This window comes from Carya illinoinensis, chromosome 11 (assembly GCF_018687715.1).
Source record: "Carya illinoinensis cultivar Pawnee chromosome 11, C.illinoinensisPawnee_v1, whole genome shotgun sequence".
Classification (NCBI taxonomy): domain Eukaryota; kingdom Viridiplantae; phylum Streptophyta; class Magnoliopsida; order Fagales; family Juglandaceae; genus Carya; species Carya illinoinensis.
The window spans coordinates 28,828,955-28,844,277 of NC_056762.1; the positions used below are offsets into that span (position 1 = coordinate 28,828,955).

Here is a 15,323-nt window from a genome sequence, read left to right on the forward strand (position 1 = left end):
CCAGATTGTTTATTTAAGAGATCTTATTGGTTAGGATCTGTAGAGATTCAAATCTATATATTTTCTAGAGCACTTTCTAGTGCATATTTTGGTGAGAAAATTCCTTAGTGAATTTTCATATTTGTAATCTCTCATTGTGTGTGATCGTGCTTCAAGTGTGAATGATCATAGATTGGATTTCAGCCACTGGAGTTCTAGGAGGGAAGTCAATAGTTTGAAAATCGCCAGAAGTTCTGGGTACTACTGCGGTAGAAGACAAATGAGTCATTTGTTTGGACAAGTAAGAGAATCAAGTTACAAAGGTTTTGTAATTGAGAATTACTTATAATTAATTTTTCAATAATAAGATTGAATTTCCTGGGTTTGGTTGCCCCGTAGGGTTTTACATTTAAAAAGTTCTTTAAAGGATTTTCCTTCATAACCAATCGTTGTGTCTTGCAAGTTTGATTATTTTTTTTAAGTATTTGATTAGTTTAATAATCATATTATTGATATCTAACCAATTTGTTCAAGAAAATTGATAAACAATTTCTTAATTTTACAAGGGTACTTAGGGAATTTCGATAACTACTAACATAATCGGTACGAAGTGTATTTTACCAAAAGTCATCAATGTGGGGAGCTATTATGTTGAGATTTAGGGAGAATATTCCATGCAATTTTCCAAAGAAATAGTTTGAACTTTCCTCAACTGCTGCATATCCATTATAGAGAATCTTGTTCATCATCTGTGACAAATTGAGGCAGAATGATGTTCGTTATGGCTACTAGACTAAGGGGATCAAAAGTTGAGTTGATAAGAGAGGTTCATTCCATCTTTTGACAAATTACATTGAAACAGTTGGGATTGCCTCGGGCTCAACTAAGACCGCCAAAAATGAGTATTCTTCAATGGAATAGGTCAACTTATGGAAGAGTTATAAAATGTACATGGTAGTAGTTTTGAAAACAGTGCGGGAAATATATCAGCTTTTCAGTGCTTCATAAAGAGAGTATAAATACCATGGCTGAGGTAAAAGCAATATATTCTAGTAATGATCATTTCAGCTTCTCAAAAGCTCTTTAGCTCAAGTGTTGTAGGGAAATCAAACTCACAGAAACATTCACTTCAGGAATAATATCGAGATTTTGTTATCTGCAGCACTTTTTAAGAGGCGATCGACCAACTATATATGAAATATCAGGTCGTGTAGTCTCACGAGAGAGAAGGAAATTAAGCATAAAGATGGAACTGCTCATAAACAGAACTATAACAGCCATAACATTAAGATTGTAGCTAAAAAAGGTGCCAAGAGTTCGCAGGCTGGCCAAAATATCTCTTTATGGCTCCAACTTCCCGATCTCATGCTAAGGTTTTATATGTGCAATGCAAATCAATATATATACATATAATGTTGGAAACAATAATAAAATACAATTGAGAAACCAACAGAATGGCAGTCAGATGAATATAAATTAATAGCCTACAAGATATAAACTGTACGTTAACGTTGCCAACTAATTACAAGCAGAAAGATGGAAACAAAATAAATGATTCTGGTGTAGTACTACAACGACCAGAGAAAGCCTCCTCTAGTTGTTTGCGAACCCCTTCACAGTAAGCCTTAGCAGAGCATGTTACCTTAACAACCTTTCCCTTCTGATCTGGCTCTGGTTCCCAAATATCCATTATCACTCTTTTTGTTATCCCGGGGCAGCAAGCTGATGCTGAAATGATACCAATACTGTTTTTGCATCGTTTCGACCGAATCTCCACCATCTTGCACGAGCCCATCAGAGAATATTTCTCCAAGATTGCAGAGAGAAAACTAAAGTAGTAGAAGTTAAGAAGAGGTTTGGATTTCCAGTGATGGAAATTTGAGTAGTTCTAACCATGGAGCCTCCTTCGTGGGTGCATATCATATATATACACCTTACAGCTAGCTTTTCAATCGTAATCCTATACACTGAAGAATATGTTTGGTTGAAGTATTTGTTTTGGGCATTGACACTTGGTTCCAAGTTCTAATTCCGTAAGGATTCAAGCCTTTTGCTTGATTAGAACTCAAATCGGTTTCAATTAGTTGTCAGACCAAAGAATCGATAAAATCGGATACTGATGAATGACGAAAAACCTATCTAAGCAAATAAAAAATGCTCTTACATACTGACGCCTACGTACTGGGCCTAACAAAAACAGGAATTAAAGTGCAGCAAATCAAATGTTGCGGGTTGTGCCCAATATCGCTGGCAATCCATAAAAAGACAACTAACTAAATAAGTAGAGTAGTGATAGCCTAACAACCTATTCACAACTTATATATAATTTTAAATAAAATAATATATTTTATTAGATTTAATCACATCAAATCAAAATAAAATTTTAAAAAAATATTATTCCATGACATAATTGTATACAAGTTGTTATTTAGTTGAAAGGTTATCATTATTCAAATAAGTAACATAAATGGTCTAAGGATGGCCTCGTCGGTCCATGGCTGGCCCATGGCCCACCTTCTTCTCAACTCCACATCACAGATTCGCGAGTACATCTCTAGACACAAGTACTCCACTTTCCAAAAACTCCTTTTCAGTTCCATCTTCACCACGCATGACAAGCCTCAAGTACACCCAATCTTCCATCTCAATTTTCTGCTCCTTTCTCCTCAAATATAAGTATCAATTCATTCTCTCTTGTGCACACTACAAGTTGTGCTTCAGTAATTATGAAATCTGGTCCCTCATTCTTAGGGAGGCCTCCGCTACCTCCAGGTAAGCTGTCCTAGGCATATGGTAAAGAATTCTTGGTGGTTTATAGTAGGGGAGTAATGGGTCCAATTTTGGACATATTTTAGAATCGAACCAGTATATACCAATTTTAAAATTTGAAGAATCAAATTACACCGGTTACACTCCTAATCCAGTACTTCCGATTTTTCCAGTATATTATGTAATATATAATAATATAATGATAATATATTATAGTATATTATAATTGTATTATAGACTATAGTGATATATTATAATATATTATAATATATAGTGATATAGTATTAGTTTAACTATTAATACAACAGACTATTGATATAGGATTTTAAAATTTAATATTACATTAATTAGTAATTTATCTTATAATACAAAATTATTTTATATATAATTATATATATTATAAAATATAAAAAATATTTTATACAACATCTTGAGCTCAACCGACCACAAACCCCCCTAGAATAACGAGTACTGATGGTTTTGGGTAGGGCTTCTTCTCCTATTTCGAAGAAGGGGAAGTAGACCTCTTTTGACAGTGAGCTGGAGTTGCTTCCCTGACATTAAAGGATGGACAATCAACAACTTAGGACCGGTTCGAGGAAACCATGAAATGGTATATGTTCTCCCTAGTCAGGAGAGCATTGGACCAAGCAGCCTCTAGGTTCTCCACGACCCACGAGTAGATGTGGTCCAAGCGACCTTCCTCTCTTTGGGAAAGGGTCACTTGGCAGGAGTTCCCGTCCAGATAACAACCCCCCATAAGGCATGAACTGGAAACTTGCCATGATTCACTGGTTCACAAGGAACTCCCAACCAAGCCCAAAAACAAAGAAAAACTTCTTGTACCAGGCCTTGATGTGAGAAAAGCGAGACCCCAAATACTTAGTGGCCCGTCTATGAGTGGAAGCTACATGAATTGCCCTAGCGACCAGAGGCCATGAGAATGGACAAACTCAAGTGTTATGAGGTTCGAATACTCATACCCATATATTCCAGGGCCAAATGTCATACCACACAACATGAAAGTAAAATCCTCTAGGTGTTGGGAAAAAGTTGAGATAGGCTAAACCTAAGAAATCCAAGATCTCATGAACGGGATGACAGAAGGGAAGTCGTAACCCCAGTAAGATTATACCAAGATATTGGGTCGCTTGCCTAACTCCCTCCAGATCAATTGCAGCAAGGCAAGAGTCAAGAGGAATCAACTCGACAAAATCCGAAATCCCATGCATAACCCTTGTAGAGTCTCGGTCCGCTGTAATGGTACTAGTAGACCAAAGGCTCCCTACAACCATCTCACCCTCAAGAGGATTCACACTATTGCAATCATTGGGGGACCAGATAGTAGGTGCTAGGCAGCCCATGAACTCCAACACAATGGGTGTGACAAAAAGCCATAGAAGGTTAAGCAGCATTGAAACGTTGAAGAATACAAGGACAGTGCTAAAGCAAATGGGAGAAAAGCCAAAACAGAAGAACATATGGAAACAAGTAAGACATTTTGAAAGAGAAAAGCGGCGATTAGAGACTGACGCCGACCTAAAGCGACATGTCATCAATTGCAGGGTGGGATACACGAATCCCAAGAAAAAAGTAGCTTGGGGAAAGTAGGGAAGCGAATTGCTCAACTTGAGGGAAGTTAATCATGCAACAAACTAGTTGCACCTGCACCCATAATAATAATAATAACAATAATAATAGGAGGAGGAGGAATGAAAAAACAAAATTCACGTGAATTTTTGGGTAACTAGTAGGCCCAATTCTCACAACAAAAGTTGAAACCTTGTCGGGCCACTAAATTGGGATCTACGTGCAAGGTAAGGGAGCCATGCCAGTGGCCAAATCTTTAGGGGTGGGGGCAAATCTTTATGGAAAAAGCAATGACACTCCTTACTTTCAAAACAGAAATGATTTTTGCAGTCGACAAATGCAGTCGGCGTGCAGTCGCTTTAAAAAAAGTGAATTAATATGAGACCTACATGAAAAAAAAAAAATTATTTTTATAACTTTTTTTTATTCATTCTGTACAACCATAAAAAAAAAAAATATATTTTTATAATTTTTTTTATTCATTCCGTACAGCCGTTTGCATCCCGACTGCATCTAGCAAAGCCCCTTTCAAAAAGTCTTATCATGTATAGCACGCCACAGGCCCACAAGAGGAACCTATTTTTGTCGGGGAGGGCGCATACAGAACCTTAGGAGGAATGTCACATTAAAAACATTGAAGTGCCCTGATATGCCCATGTCAACTGGGTTGGTCACAAGGCCCATAAAAGTTACCACATTAAATACAGCGACATGATCCCTCATATGGGGTACCACTGTGAGACTGCAGGAGGGAGTAAGTGAGACACCTCGGAGAGATACAAAAAGGAAAAAAGGAAAGACAGAGAGGTAGGAAAAAAGGAAAGACAGAGTGGTATGTTCAAACTCTCCATTGACACCTAGTAAATATTTTAGACAACTATCTAGTTGTACGTTATCTCTAGTCAAAGCTTATATATATACTAGCAGTGATGCTGGACGTTTGCCTAGTTGAGAGAAAATAACCTAATAATAAAATAATATACATGCCAAAATAAAGTAACGTACACATCAATCATAGTAATATACATGCCAAAATAAAATTAGCTAATCATATATGTAAACTATACATCTCAAAATAAAGTAATATATGCATCTACCATAGTAATATACAGTTTGATACAAGTTTACAAAACAAAGTAAATTTTAGCAAATATATTTAGATAATGATAGGTTAGTGAAACTCTACAGTCTTTCCATCTGGAATCTCAATGATTTTGCCCATAATTATTTCAAGTTTATCCGTATACATCCAATACGAAATACTTATGTGTTCACCATGTAGTATACACAGCATAATTCCCTACATGTGATACAGAATTCCATTTGGGGAGGAAAAATCAATCTCAAAGAGTAACCAATAAGAAAGTCCAACCAACACTTTAAATTCAATAAAAATTTATGTACTTTAAATTAAAACAATCATCTTATGACAGGAAGATTATTATGATCCAACAACACAGTACCTCTTCAACTAATTTTATACTCATAATTCAAAACACATATATTCGATCAAATTGGGATCACAAAATTATAGTGCTCCTCCAGGCCAAATGCATCCCTTCAGTATGATAGCATGATACTTGAATCTGAAGAACCATTTGATATGTACTTCTTCCCCATCTCTACATCAGGGAATGAACTGAGTATATCATGATTTGTCGTAAAACTTGCTTTAAAATACCAAACTTTTCAGCATATTCACACCAGATTGTTCCACTTCATAATTTGAGATAGTTTGGAAGAATTTTTAGAGAAAGTGGTCAAAATAGTGGCAAAACAGAGCACAAAATTTTCTACCTTCCAAATCAAGCTGGCCAGATCAGGATCCAAAAGATGAAATGTCTAAAAGAATTTGAAGTTTGACATTTTAACATGCAGTAAGATCAAATAATCATTGATAAGGGCTATCAAAAACTGTACATGAATATCAAAAGCAAGCACACCATACGAAACCTAATCTTATTACATGCATAATGTCTGATACAAGGAAAGACAACCAAAAGACAAAACTTCATAACAAACTGTACAAAGATGCTAGTATTAACATACATATATAGCTGGCGAGACCTGGCATTCAGTAAAAAGCCTAACCACAGTACTAAGAGCTTATTGTTGTCTCAAGGACACTCTTTCTCATAAATTTCACTTGCATATTTCCAGTTAATAACCTTCCATATGTTCTTCAGATAATTGGATTACACATAACGGTACTGCAAGAGGAAAAAAAAAAAAATCAGCTTTAAGTATGAATGAGGATGATTATTTCTGTTTTCAAGTTACAACCAAATGAAAAAATCATGCAAGAGAGCTGCAGATCATTCTATATTCTGCCTTGAAACAGCCAAGATAGATGCTCAACATACTCAAAGAAGCAATCCTCATTCTGACAGGTGAGCAGAAGCATTTATCATCATTGCTACGCAGCGGGAAGAAAGAAAACATCTGAAACCATAAACAATAAAACATTGCTTCTCTCCATTTTAAATTTTGTCATCCACAATCACATTTGTCGATGTGAGTTGGTTCATATAAGAAAGTTTCATAAGATTCTACTCTAATCTGATACGTTGAAGTTATGCAATGTGAAACAGCCAAATTCAGACTATCATCATCTTCGAAATAATAGCAAAAGCATTAAATTCACCTGCAGGTAGTATGCATGCGCTCAAACATCTATTCCAATCAGCGGGACCAAAGCGGATCCTTTAGTTACCAGTGGATCCTGTAAAGTTTTATGTCAGCAAACATAATTTCAGTCACTCATGAAATCTAAAGAAAAAAATATAGAATATCTAGTGCACCTTGCAATCATTGAAAAGATGAGAATACACTACGCTTACTAACAAATATTTCTCATATTTTCATCCAGATTGTCTAACACCTAAAATGTTTCAGTATTCACCATTGAATTACCATTTTCACAGACGCATACACAGTAGCAGAAATGTGCTTAAAATCTCAACTGCAAGTAGCATCAAACTACTCAGGCACATAACATGCATCTATATTCTTTAACCAATGACTTATACAGCAAAGCTCTGATGACCATACCTGGTCCGCGGGGGTTTCAACTGAGAGCTGCTTCCGCTCTTTATCCAGAGCAAGCCACTGTCCAGAATTCAATTAATTATATAGTTCCCCATTAATTGATTTCTGAGATCCATCCAATACATTCAGAATCTGATGTAACTCAGAAAATAGCTAAAAAAAAGTTTTCGAAAACTTCCAACCCAAGCCTTGCAAAGCAGCACCTTCTGCATTGACTTTCTGAATCACTGCATCAAAAGAACCATACTGTGCGTCAATGGCTGAGCCTAAGGAAGGCTTTGGCGGCTCATCACCTAGTTCCTGTCATAACAGTCTCAGAAATGTGATCAGGGACACACAAAACGACATCGAATGAAACCGAATAATCAATACCTCGCACAAGAAACAAAACAAACAGAAATAGAGCGGAGGATCTATTTGTTTGAGTCCTTGAGTCAAATGAATTAGAGGCCTCATGAGTGAATTCCACTACATGCATGCGGGGAGAGAGAGAGAGAGAGAGATGAAAACTCCGCCGTTAAATTTGATGGCGGTCTGAAGCCAGACGATGGTGGAAGAATCAGCCATGGTGAGGGCGTGTTCGAGGCGAACGAGGGCTCTTGTGGGTGAATATCTTCCGTGCGTGGTAGTCTCATGACGGATTTGGGTGTCTTGGTGGCTCTTGTTGTAGATTTGGACAGATCTGGAGGTCGTGAATATGTCGCTGCGAAAATCAGAGCGCCGACATATTCACGGCTTTGGGTGATATCCTCCGTGCGTGATGGGTCTCATGACGGATTTGGGTGGTATTGGTGGTTCTTTTTGTAGATCTGGTGGTTTGATGGTGCTGGTTTTTGGTGTTTGGGCACGGCTGGGCTTCGGTGTTGGTATTTGGTGGTTTCTGGAAAGGGGTCGACGGAGGCGAAATAGAGAGGGAATGGAGGCGAAATAGCAGCGAATGGAGGCGGCAGCCGGCAGGTGGCGTCGCTGGGAGCTACCAAGAGTAAAAAGAAGAGAAATCGAGGGAGTCGGAGAGCTATGGGACGGCGTCAAGGGTCGCGAGGTAGAGAGAGAGAGAAGGGAGGGGGTTTGAGTTGAGTGAGAAAAGAGAAGGATTAAATATATGAATATATATATATATATATATATTTTATATTAAAAAAACATGTGCTAACTTTAGCAATTAAAGTAAAGTTAAATATAATCGTGAAGTATATAAACGTCACTCAGTTATTTTGAAAAAAAATAAAATTTATTATTAAAAAGTTAATTTTTTTCATATAAATCCGGTATTAATTTTCATTTTTTAAAAAGACAGCACGACGATTGCATCATCACGACTGCAAATATTATTTTTCTTATAATTATTATAATTGCTTTCTGAAAAAATATATAACAACATATATTTTAGGAAGAAATATACATTTTTCTCAAATTCCATAGAAAAATTCCATAGAATTCCCAAATTTAGGAAGAAAAACTAAATATATAAAACTTTCTATCCCAAATAAATTAAAGTTACAAGCGCTACAGTGAGTGAATCACACAGATGAGCAAAACTTTACATGATCATAAAAATTGTAGGAATAAAACTTATAGACTGGCAGAATTCTCTGCCTTCCTTCCTAAAGCCATGCATTTTTAAGATTATAGACTAAAGACGTGTTCTGCCTTACACGTCTACCCTAATAATTTCAATCAGCTTGTAAAGGTGCTGCTTCTGTTTCTCCTTGACGCTGGATGGTATAGTGGATGATAAGGGTAGGAATCTGTTGGAGAGTTCTATAAAACCAATAGATGCAGTGCTTGAACCCATCCAAAAGCATGCGATACCAAGGTGACGCAATGATGAGTATGGGAAAGATGAGCCAAAAGAGTGATGCTGGAAAAATGAGTGAGGCCAGTATGGAAACAGTCAATGAAATAGAGAAATCTCCCACCCGCAAGTGAATTGGTTCTGGAGTGATGGGGAGCTTGACAGAGATTAAAAGGAAGAGCAATATGAAAATGGCAAGAAAGAAGAGAGAAAAGGGATGGTGGTAGAGGATGTCAAACGCCAAGTTGACGTGATCTTGGGGCCAAGGTTTGTCCTGGGGTAAGAGGATCATAAAGCAGAGGCTTATGAATGGCGGAACCAAATAGCGCAGATCCATGAGGCAACTCATTCTTCTACGTTCTCAAAGGAAATTCGGCAATGCTTGCATATACGGAAGTAAGAGGGTGTAATATATTTATAGATTTTGAAAAGTGAGTCCGGAGAGAAAAGTAGTCCCATTAATACCAAAAAGAAATGCGTCCCATTTCTTTACCGTGGAAAAATGGCAATAATGGCTCAAGCTTGAATGCAAGCCCTTGGATTTCATGCTTGAAAGCAAAGCCCTTGGATTCAAGCTTGAGCCATTGTTGCCAGCGTCGCATTTCTCCGTGTAATGCCAAATCATTTCTCCATGGCATTAAGCTATTAATGGGACTACTTTAGCCATTTTTTTATCTTTGTCTGACTGTTTCACTTTCTCTGTCTCTAATCAGGCATTAATCATGACAGTACAGAAGACATGGGATTATCGGGTCAATCCTGTTCCCAACCCACGAAAGCTAGCGCGAACTTGCCGGTTGCTCAAGCGGTCCCGCCATTAGAATTTGAGCTAAAGATCCCCATTGGCACGGGAAATATATTACACCCTCTTGCTTCGGTACAGGAGTCCGGTCCAGTCCGGTCCGGTCTGGTCTCAATGTAAGTAAATTTTAAATTGGACCAGACCAAATTATTATATATATATTTAAAAATTATTTTTAATAATTTAATATATTATTTTTATATAATAATTATATAAGTTAATGATGTAATTTTTGTTAATTATTACAATTAATCATATAAAATATTTTTTTAATAAGTTAATTACATAATCTATATTAATAATTCACTTAATTTTAATTTAGTAATTTTAAAAAAATGATTAATTTATTTGAAAAAGAAAGAAGAAAAAATTAAAAAACTAATTGATCTAGACCGAAGGAACCAACTGGATGTTTGGTCCGGTCCGGTCCTAAAAAATGATTTCATTTGAAACTATTTTATTTTGCTTGTTTAATGTGCATCTTTTGATTTTCAGATATGTGGTGTTCGATTTGCATTGATGGACTCAGTTGTAACTTTTTTTGGTTGTGTGATTTGCAGATTATGGAAAACATATATCTTTTTTTGGTTGTGGTGTTCAATCTTTTGGTTGTCTTGTTTTGCATGTTTGTTCGATTTGGATCTCTGTCTTGGCTTGTTTGCATCTATCATAGTACCTTTTGGAGGCTTCTTTGCCAGTGGTTTCAAAAGAGCCTTTAAAGTCAAGGTCTAGGGATATTTAACTGGGTTTCGGATCGGGTATCCGGGGGTATACCTGGTCTGGAACCCAGGTTTCAAATTTAGGCCGGAATCCTGCCTGGGTATATCCAGTTATGATCCGGTTTGAAACCCAGATTAATCAGTATTTTTACAACCCAGAAATCAGAATTTTAGGTCAAACCTTTTTTTTTTTAATAACAAAAGCCTATATTATTAAATTCTTTCAGGAAAAACATAATGGTGAAAAACATTTTTTTATTCTAAAAACCTATATTCTATTACAAATCTTTCAAGAAAAAATTTTGAAAAACATATTTTTTTTTATATATTTAATAGAATTAATTACCTTGTTAACTAAAAAACAATCAATATTTATCATGTTAAATGCATACAACCCATAATGCAATTTATTCCATATTACATTATTTGGTATTTATACATTACAAATACAAAATTACAATATATGAAAATTACATATCTAATGGTCATGTTTTATTGCAGGACTCATGAAAATTAAATATCTATGATATTTTTGCAAGCTATAGCAATTTCCCATAGCACACATTCATGTCCATTTCAAAAGGAAATAATGCCAATAAATAAACAATAAAAATATTCTATAAGTTGCAAATAATGTCAACAAATCTTTTAACTTTTCCAAAATAGAAATAGATGATGGTATGGGTCCTTCAAGTCCACTAGCAAGCATTTCACTCACAAATTCACCTGCAGTTTTGCAATAAACTGAAACTGAACCCAAGTATCCTCTTCCAGATATGACTTCAATGCAACTTACATAATGACTATTTCTTGAAGAATTCAACTATCAGGCGTTACAATAACATGGGCCCAAAATTAACCAATTAAGTTACTTAAATAGCAATATAATAGTTAACACTATAATAGTGAATAATAATATGATCATTGTTAAGCTGTCAATGAACCTGCAATTCACACAAAAGAAGCAGTTTCTCTAAAAGTAAAGGGTGGTTAATTAGTGTTCCAAGATCAAAAGCCAAAAGTGTATGTTTCTTCCAACGCCCTACCTTATCGTTAAGGACTTGAAGGAAAATAAAGGGTCCAACAATCTTTTGAGCCTATACCACTAATAATTGATTCAGGGGAGAGTTCATGCAATTGGAAGCCACAATCACTATAATTAAACCAAAAAACTCTACATCTTCACTGCTATTTATCTTTCTTAAAACAAAGTTACACCAAAAAAGTGAAATAAAACCTTTTAATTGTTCCCCAGTCTTTCATTTCTTGACCATTCAAATAGCTCAATATTCAAATTCGAATTTTTCCCTTGCAACAGTATCTCAATAACCAAACATACCCTGATACCCAAACGGAATTTGAGACAACATATATAACTCAACAAAGCTCGAATAAAAAGAATAAGAATAAATAATTACATCTGAGAAGAATATAACTTATATCTTCTTAACTAAAATTAGAAATACGGATAAGGAAAAGCGAAGGCGTATAAATCTTAGATCACAAACTACACAAACCACCAAGAGAAGATAACTATGCAAAATAAATCTACTAAAATTGTTTTATGTCATTATATTTGCTAGAAGTTTTTGCCTTAGTACGAGTTCATTACATATTCACATAGACACTGGCTATAGGATTTGAAAACTAGCAAACTACAAACTCACAAATCCAAATCTAACCCATAAAAATACTCCTCAAGATTCTTCCATTCAAACATTCTCATTGAAATAGATCCAAATTAACAAAAAGAGAACAAAATAGATTCAACAGAGAGAAGAAAACAAACCTAAATTAGCTATTGGCAATTTCTGTTGAAGGTGGTGATCCAAAAGTCCAGCGAGAGAGCAACGGAAGCAAAGGCACGATGCATTGGCTAGGGTTTCCTCAGAGAGAGAGAGAGAGAGATTTGGGGGCTTCTAATCTGAAGAGTAAAACTCACCCAGATCCTCAAAAATACAAAAAAACCATGGTAGATCTGGCCAACCAAAATACTACTCACGCACTACCAACGCATTGAAAAGCAAATTCAATGCACAGCCGTGACCAGGGAAAGGCGACCAGGTACTAAGTAGAGCCCCCCAAAGTGAGATCGAGTGACGGGGGCAACATGGAAGAGGAGTCGACGGTGCTTCAGCTGCTGCTCTGGCTAGGAGTTAGAAGAGAGAGAGAAGTTTGACAAAGAAGAGAAGAAGACTTACGGGAGAGAGAGAGAGAGAGAGAGAGAGAGAGAGAGAGGCATGGTTGGAATATCGAGTTTTTTTAATATATATAACTCGGGTATTGGGTTTTAAACCTAAATCGGGCCGATAAAAACTTGGTCCGGATGAACAGTCCTATCAAGGTCTGCCTTTATACTTTCTAAATTTATGCTATTAAATGAAGCTTCCAAAATGTTGTTACCCACCATTTCCTACATTTTCCCCTTTTCTTGCAGGATTTTGGTGATAGTATACCTGGACATGGTGGAATTGCATATAGAATGGACTGCCAGGTAAGCTTTGATGAAGTTTGGATCCAGCAGATTCCTATGAACTACTAATTGTAGTATATTTTAGATAACTACTAATTATAAGATTTTTTATTATGGGTTCTCATAATTTTTCTTGTTCTACTCGTGGTTTTATGTAAGTTGTTTTACTCAAGATAAAGCTTATTACCATCCCCAATGCATGTGTGATTATTCATAATGTCATTGTTGGCAGGAAATCATGAGGCCTTGCTTGTTTAATTGCTGTTTGTAACCATAAGTTATGTGTTACTCTTAGCAACTTTTATTGAAAACCAAAAAAGAGATGTGAAAGATGAGCTTACCAGGATGAGCCTGAAACTTTCTACATAAAAATGCTGTACGAATAGGTGGAAGGCTAGGTACACAGAATACTTTAGAAGCCAGAAGTATAGCATATTTGATAACCCAGCGAGAGCATTGGTCAAGAATATTTGATAATCCTAAAGTGATGCTAACTACCACATTTTTAATATATATAATTATCTATTATAATTTTTCATTTTATTGTAATATATAATTAGAAAAGTATATTTCGAATTTTTTAAAATATAATATAATAAATAGGTCATAATATAATAATATAATAATATATTTTGGGAAAGTCAAAATATTTATGAGTTTTTAAATTAATGATAGATATTACTTAATTTTAATATATTCATAATATTTTTTCACCTAATAATTAAAATACTTTTCAATAGTTGGTGGGACGACCCACCTCTTTATCAAATCTCCAAAAAATCAAAACCATCTCATATCATCTCATTTTCCAAAAACAGATTTTTTTATAAACCATCTCATCTTATCTTAATTAAAAAATCTTACTACTATTTAAAATATCTCATCTCATCTCATTTGAATTGTGTAACTAAATAAGACCTAAGAGCATCCTCATTAGAATAGCCAGAGGCTCAAAGTTAAACCCTTGTTTTAGCTAATATGAGATAAATTTGATTTTGACTATTCCATACATATCAAATTCTTATATTGGATTATCTATTTATTTATTATATAATAATAAAATAATATTAATTTAAAATTTTAATTTATTTAATTTTAATTAATGATGAAAATTTGAAATGATATATTTTGGCATAGACAACAAAATTTGGACCCAAAATAGAATGAAATATTTTCTTTTTCTTTTCTTTAATCACCATCAATTAATTAAAAATATCAAATTAATATGCAATTGAGAAAAAAAAATATGTTGCCGTAAGGCCTGAGAGAAAGAGAGAGAAGTCAAAAGAAATAATCATTTGTGTAGGGAAAGCGAACGTGTATTATCTACACAGATTGGTCACCCATTTGTCTCTCTCTCTAAACGTTCGGTTTCTCTACCATCTCTCTATTATAAACAAATCTTTCAGAAGGGCACATTAGCCAGACACGTCTTTGTGTCCACGTTAGTTCTTACATAGCAATACAGTAACAGAAGACGAGAAGACGGGGGATGTCGGGTCAAGTCTTTCCGGGGAGTGGGGGCCTGGTAGGGCCTGCTCCAAGCCCACAAAAATTAGCACGAACTTGCCATGAGGGTATCGAGTCTAAAGTAGCTTGACTTTAGAAGCTAAAAATCTTGTAAATATATTTACACCCTCTTGCTCCCGTATCATGTCAACTTGGCGTAACGCCCCAGTCCAAGAGGGATTAGAGAGTTAAGCTCATTCAGCCTAAACTCATCTCTCAAATTATAATTATAAATACTCCAAATTCTAATTAAAATATAAATTTATTTAATCAAACCAAATAATATGTTCCTCTTCCAAAACACTATAAAAAATACCTGGATAAAATAAACTAAAGTCTCCACAAACTTAGACATATCCATAACTCGAAACATAAAAATAACATGAAATAATAATTCTAGTAATTAAGACTCTTCAATAAATAATTGTGCACTCTTGCATTTATTCCTTTGATCATCAACATTGATAACAATTCCTATTTTCGACTTCTAGTTGAGGTATCAAAATTATCTGAAAAATGTTATGGAGATAAGGATGCGAGTTATCAACAACTCAGTAAGCAAAAAAATATATTGGTGTGTAAACATGAGTATTTACAGGGATCAGAATGTAAAACAAAACATTTTCATTTTCAACGTAT

The 15,323-nt window shown here is 35.2% G+C and overlaps 2 long non-coding RNA genes across 4 annotated transcripts; both read right to left on the reverse strand.

Annotated features, from left to right (window-relative positions):
- Window positions 1-5,722: 5,722 nt before the first annotated feature.
- LOC122281378 lies at window positions 5,723-8,482 on the reverse strand. 3 transcript variants are annotated; one of them, XR_006230204.1, is made up of 5 exons: window positions 7,390-8,482; window positions 6,983-7,060; window positions 6,702-6,780; window positions 6,388-6,548; window positions 5,723-5,960 (listed from the first exon to the last, which is right to left on the reverse strand). It is a non-coding gene; the product is annotated as an uncharacterized LOC122281378 (long non-coding RNA). The 3 variants fall into 3 exon arrangements; XR_006230203.1 differs by having other exon boundaries at window positions 6,136-6,548; XR_006230205.1 differs by lacking the exon at window positions 5,723-5,960 and having other exon boundaries at window positions 6,204-6,548; window positions 7,390-7,686; window positions 7,759-8,482.
- A 2,591-nt stretch (window positions 8,483-11,073) lies between these two features.
- Window positions 11,074-12,947, reverse strand: LOC122281380. The gene is made up of 2 exons (XR_006230209.1): window positions 12,492-12,947; window positions 11,074-11,428 (listed from the first exon to the last, which is right to left on the reverse strand). It is a non-coding gene; the product is annotated as an uncharacterized LOC122281380 (long non-coding RNA).
- Between the last annotated feature and the right edge of the window lie 2,376 nt (window positions 12,948-15,323).